Below are 6,244 nucleotides of genomic sequence, written 5' to 3' on the forward strand. Positions count from 1 at the left end.
AGAACCCGGAAGTCAGGTATAAAATGGAGGAGTTTAAAGTAACATGTACAATTTCCTAACAGCTCCCGTTCCTGATCTGATTAGTCGGTGAGGTGTGGGAGTCCAGGTTCAAACTTGTAATAAACTCCTTGTGCTTTTACATCAGACTAGACTCCTTGATGGTCTTTGCGCGATCTGGGCACAACAGTGCCTTTATTTTCTTGCAATCAGGCAGGCTGACTGGTTTGTTTTTGGTGATTAGTCAAATAGCCCTAATCCCATAGCCTCATCTGACTCCTCCAACCCTCCCCTGGTGTCAGCCTTGGCTGGGATAGCTTCAGCAGCAATAGCAGCAACCACAAATGTAGGTGAATCTTGCAAGGAGGCTTCAAGCTGTTCAGCAAGTGAGATGATGAAGGTGTCATCAGAATCCACAAATCCAGCCAGGATCCATTTATATTCACTCAGGATAGAATGGAGCACTGATATAACATCTGGGTAACCAATCTATAAGTAAACACTGGTATCATTGCAAATACCCTCCAGAAAGCAAGAATGCACTTTCCTTGGTCTTGTCAAGTTCTTTGGGGTTGTAGATGCTGCCATTGTCAAACACCTGGTGGGTAAGGGTCAGCATGTTCAGTAGGGTGGCTTTGCTGGCTGCCATTTTGTCTCCAGTCTTATACAACTATACATCATTCAGGATTTCAATGAACCCTTGGGGATTTTAGTTATGATGCCCAAGGCCTAGAAAAAGGAAGTCATTTGGGACCCCAGACCAGTATGCTGGGTCTGCACAATGACTTCAAAAGATCAACTGCACCAGCATGGGCAGCAGCTGATATCTCATTGGCTAGCAGAATATCGCTGATTCCGACAAAGTCTTCCTTGGAGAACACAAAACCCACATTACCCTAGATATGAGGCAGAAGTTTCTCAAGGGCTGAGTTATTTTCCAGGTGCCCAAAGATAGTGTCTTAGTTACTTTTCTCATTGTTGGGGCAAAATATCCAACGTTCACACATTAAAGAAGGAAAGGTTTATTTCCCTTTGCAGTTTGTAGAGTTTTCAGTCCATAGTCAGCAGGTTCACAGGCAGAGTAGCATGACAGAGGGGCCACAGAGGAAAAAGTTCATGGCATGGCAGGCTGAAGGCAGAAAGTAACAATAGCCTTCATTTCTTTTACCCCTCCAGGTTATGAGTCACTCAAATCCAGAGTGGGTCTTCCCTTATCAATACCCAGAACTATGCTAAACCAACCAGTGTGCTTATCTATTACCACACCCTTAATCACAGAATGATCCAGCCACCTCTCAACCAGGCTCCTCCTGGCTGGCCCTGTCTAACTGCCTATAAGATATCTAATTAAATTACTCACCTACAATAATGGCAGCTTTTGCTAATGTAGCAACATTTCTGAGACAAACTTTAAGGAAGAGAAATTTATTTTGGCTCAAGATTCAAACTGAATCAGTTTATTGTTCCCATGGCTTTGGGTCTGTGATGAAGTTGAAATCTGGCAGAGAATGCAGAGTTGACCATAGTTGTTCACCTCATGACAACTAGGATGCAAAACATGGAAAAAAGAAGAGCAGAGATATTTAAGGACCATCCAAGGCATCTAGTCTCCTTCCACTCAGTTTCAAGCTCCCACTACTTTTCAGTATCCTGTAGGGTAGTGACTTAGCCTTCTCTACTCATGGGCTTTTAGTACACACTTGCCAGGCAAGAGCATAACACTGGTAATAATACTACAGATGAAACAGATTAAAAGCAGTGTTGTTTTAATTGTAGTACAGGTATTTATTATCCTAATCTTCACCTTGTAACTTTCACTCTTCCTTTCTTTCTTTCAAAAATATATTTGCTATATACTGTTTTAATGTAAAAATAGCTCATAAAGAGCTCTTCTTATATATTTAGGTTTTTAATTAAAATGGTATTTAAAAATGAATGTAATTTCTTAATTAGCTAAAATCTTGATTGTAGATTAAATAAAATGCAAATCTAGTTATTTAAACATATTATATAACTCTGTTATTACAGGTTGTCCTATTATTGCAGATAGGTAACTTACTTAAGTATCTTGTAGACAGTTAGACAGGGCCAGGCCAGGAGAAGCCAACATGGTGGTAGGAATTTCCTTTATTTTCAGTTTGATTACTTCTGTCACCCCACCAAAAGTAAATGAGATGTGGCTCTGTGCACTGAGCTTGCTGTCTGTGATATCTGGTAATGGGTGAATTTTCTGGGCCCAAAGACGTGTACTGTATGTAACCAATGCCAAGTGCTTAACTCCTGAAATCCCACCCCTCTCCTTAGAGTATAACCTGCCCTGCTCAACCCCAAAGGTGGGTCAGTCTCTATGCACCAGACTGACCCACTGGCATTAAAAATAAAACTGTACACTTTACCTCCAAAACATCTGGGTGCATTTCCATTCTCCTGGACTGCCTGTCTGTATATTTTGGCTTGCAATCTGCTGCTACGATAGCTCTTCCAAATAATGTAAGAACAACAATAAATATAGTAGTCAGAATATGCCCATGGGAATAAGTAGTACCTTTTGTTTTAATATTTAATTGGTCAAATTTGAAAGCACTACTTGTTTACAATTTAGTGCCAATGAGATAAAGAAAATAAGTCTAAAAACTGAAGGTTTAAGTGTAACAAGACTAGGAAATTGGTTGTTTTACTGGTTTAGGGGAACATAAGCCATTTTAGAAGAGTTAAATAAAAACATAAAAATTAGAAATAATGTGTGATGATACATATACAATTCACTTTAGTATGCCGTAGTTTAACTTTTTATATGTATACTAGACATTATATTGTGTACTTCCAATATACATAAATTATTTTTAAATATCTGATGAATGATCATGCTAAAATAAAATCAAAAGTGTTTTGGAAGTCAGTTATCACTAATCTAACACATTTTACCTTGTTTCTATGTTTCTCTAATGCTTCCTCCCTGGTAACCCTCCTATAACCATCCTCACCAATTCCTCTCTTTCCACTTATTGGCTACTTTAATGTATGATATTATTGCCTAAAGCTTGGCAAATCCTTCCATGAAAACTTATGACATCCAGGTGTGGTGGCACATGCCTATAATTCCAGCACTTGCTGAGGCTGAGGCAGGAGGATTGCTGTGAGTTTGAGACCAGCCTGGGCTACATTGTGTGTTATAGGTCAGTCTCCCTGCATAGTGAGACCCTGACTCACAAACAAATGAAAAAATCTGAAGACAGGAAATTATTCAGACACAAGTAATTTGTCATTGATAAATTTGTTCCAGCATCTGTACTTGTCTTTATGTCCATGTGAAGACTCAGAGATGAATCTTCAGCTTTTCTGTGAGAATTTATATATAAATTGGGAAAAACGAAGTATACTCACGAAGGGTTGTTAATGATGTCTTCACTGAATTAACCAAATTTATAGTTGACATTGTTTTGGGCTCCGATAGAAAAACTGCTCCTTTTGTGTTCATGTAAGAAGCATCAACATGTTCCAGAAAAAAAGAAATGTCCACATAGGAATGCCATATTTGGGGCCATTGGCTGCAGCATGAGTTATAAAACCTTTGGTTTTTGGATGAGTTAGTGTGACTATTAATTGTAATATGTTAACCAGAATAAGAAAATTCTAGTACATTAGTACAGTTCGTGATGTGTCAGTGGCTGATTGAAATGTAGGCCAGCAAACGAGAGTGGAAGACTCTGTTTTGAATTGCAACAAGTAGGCAATATAGGACTGTGGATGGAATAAAAAATAGAAAGAAGAAACTGTGCCTGCTTGGAGGAGCTCCAATCTCTTGAGTGTGTGTATAGCTTGATACCATCATCTTTGGACTTTGGCCTTGAAATCTCCACTTTCTTCAGCTTTCCAAAAGATCTGTACCAGAGATTTCCCACTGAGCACCCAGGCCTTTGAAACTGAAGTGGTACTGAAACATTGACCACTCTTGATCTGCAGCTTCTGTGTTCCTTTTTGTATAAAGGTATGCATTTGATATTTTTATGTATGATGATAAAAAATTCTGTTTCCCTTCAAAAAAGTAATCCAACCAAACCAAACTAATAAATAATCACTCAAATTAACAAAATCTATGATTACCTAGCTCTCCAGAACAAAGATAGCCATTGTGCTTTCTCCCCCATTTAAGCCTACCTAATAAATCCCCTGGCTACTACTTTTCAGGAAAAAGGCAATGATTATTGTAAACATGACACTGCATTTAAATTGCTTTAATATCTCAGGCTGATAAATATTCAAGTCCCTTGGAGAGATAAGTGAAGTCTTTATTGCAGAAATGTGTAACTTGAGATAAACATGATTGCCTAGCAGGCAAACATAATCAGATGATTTTGAATAAAAGAAAGTGCATGTGTCCCAAAATGGCCAAGTGCAAATTATTATGTGTTCTAAAAAATAAGTGTATTGACAAAGGTTAAAATGAAGATTGCTCTAGGCAAAGGGAAAGTGTGTCAGAAATGTACAATAAAGCTTGGATGATTTTTTTCATAGAAATATATCAATTTATTTTGAAATATGGCCTTAATTTTCAGTGGCATTTAACATGCCTCTGCTTTAGGGGAACGGCAGGTATAATGACTGGATTATGAGATGAGATTACTGAGTAAATTATTAATATTTTCTCTGTGAGAAGTAACTACACTTCTAATTACATAATTTATTTCTGAACATAAAAAATGCCATTGTGTAAAATTAAATGCCAACAGTTATTGTTTATTTAATTTAGGATAGAAACATAAATATGAAGATGCTTGCTTTTGCTTCTGAGTTTTTCAATAATAAATGCTGAATTAATCTGTTGTTAGGTACAATCAACCATACTGATGTTTACTTGGGCTGGCCGAGTTTGTTCTTGAGTCTTACCAAGGTCTCTCTGAGTATTCCACATATGCACCAGAGTACTGGGTCCTAAGATACCTGGTTTCTTGTCTTCCAACTTTCAAATAAATTTAGATAAAGGAAATATCTCATTCTGTGAGTCCAATTTCAACTTACAGAATTATCAAAATTCAATGGACTATTTCCAGTCTGTGCAGTGATTTCTGAGGTGACTGGGTCATAGATCAGCAAGAGAAGAGACATGCCTGATTAAAAAGAAGAGAAATTATTGAAGAGAAGTTATGGTTTATGGGAGAGTAATGACTGATTAAAAGGTCAAGGCACCAGTGTTTTCACCCTTTCTCTTCATTTGCTGAAATATTTATAACAGTGACTATCTCAGTCATTTCAAAGGTGTTTTTCTATAGCAGTTTAAACATAGGGAAAATGTTGAAAACCCAACTTTCTAAGGGGCAAAGTACACTAATCTAAAATACATTGATTAAGAACTTTATTTTGGAGCTATCAGTGTTCTTAAAAGTTCAGGTTGATAAGAGAAGAATCCAAAATCACAGAGTCTTATTTCTTGGTTTCATATTTTAAAATAATTATATGTGAAAAAGGAAAAACTATAAAGGTGATAAAAAAATTGGGGATCCAGAAGTTTAAGGGAAAGGAATGACAAACTGATGGAGCACAGGGAGTTTTTAAACAGCAAAACTCTTCTATGTGAAATTGTAAAAGTATGTATGTCTTTGACTATATTTTTTAAAATCCAGAAAAAGTTCAACACAGAGCAAATTGGACTATATCTATAAGCTTTGGCTGGTATTGATGTATACAAACTTTGATTCATTAATTGCAATGTATGTACCATATCAGGTGTCTATAGTGGGGTACATATGTACATGGGTGGGCAGAGAGTGGTGACAAATCTTTATATTTTCCAATCAATTTTTTAGGAATTGAAGTAGGGCTCACAAGACAGGCTGTTAAGACAAACTGCATCAGATCTGTCACGGAGATTCTGACCATTCAATTGGACATTGTGTTGATATGTTAAATTCACCATACCCAATTTTGGCACACCATTTGACCTCATAACTCCTCTCTAGTTCCCTACTGTAGTAAATAAATATCAAGGTTAACCACTCAGTTGATCATATAAAGGAACAAATAAAATACCAATAAAAAGAAAAATCCAAGCAGTCATTCTTAACTTTTAAAAATACTAACGTTTAGAAAAATATAAAGGTATATTCATTATTTTTATAAAGACTTTAAAAATCATACACTTTTACTCAAAAGCACTATTCCAAAGTAGTTCAAATCTAGTGGTACATCAGCTCATGAACTTAATTTGTTCCAAGATTCTGGGAAGGATGACCCATTCGTATTTGTGCTG

The 6,244-nt window shown here is 36.7% G+C and overlaps 1 pseudogene; it reads right to left on the reverse strand.

Annotated features, from left to right (window-relative positions):
* Positions 1–237: 237 nt before the first annotated feature.
* Positions 238–5,105, reverse strand: LOC104867957 (annotated as a pseudogene).
* Between the last annotated feature and the right edge of the window lie 1,139 nt (positions 5,106–6,244).

This window comes from Fukomys damarensis, unplaced genomic scaffold, assembly GCF_012274545.1.
Source record: "Fukomys damarensis isolate Sample0158 unplaced genomic scaffold, DMR_v1.0_HiC HiC_scaffold_20874, whole genome shotgun sequence".
Lineage (NCBI taxonomy): Eukaryota > Metazoa > Chordata > Mammalia > Rodentia > Bathyergidae > Fukomys > Fukomys damarensis.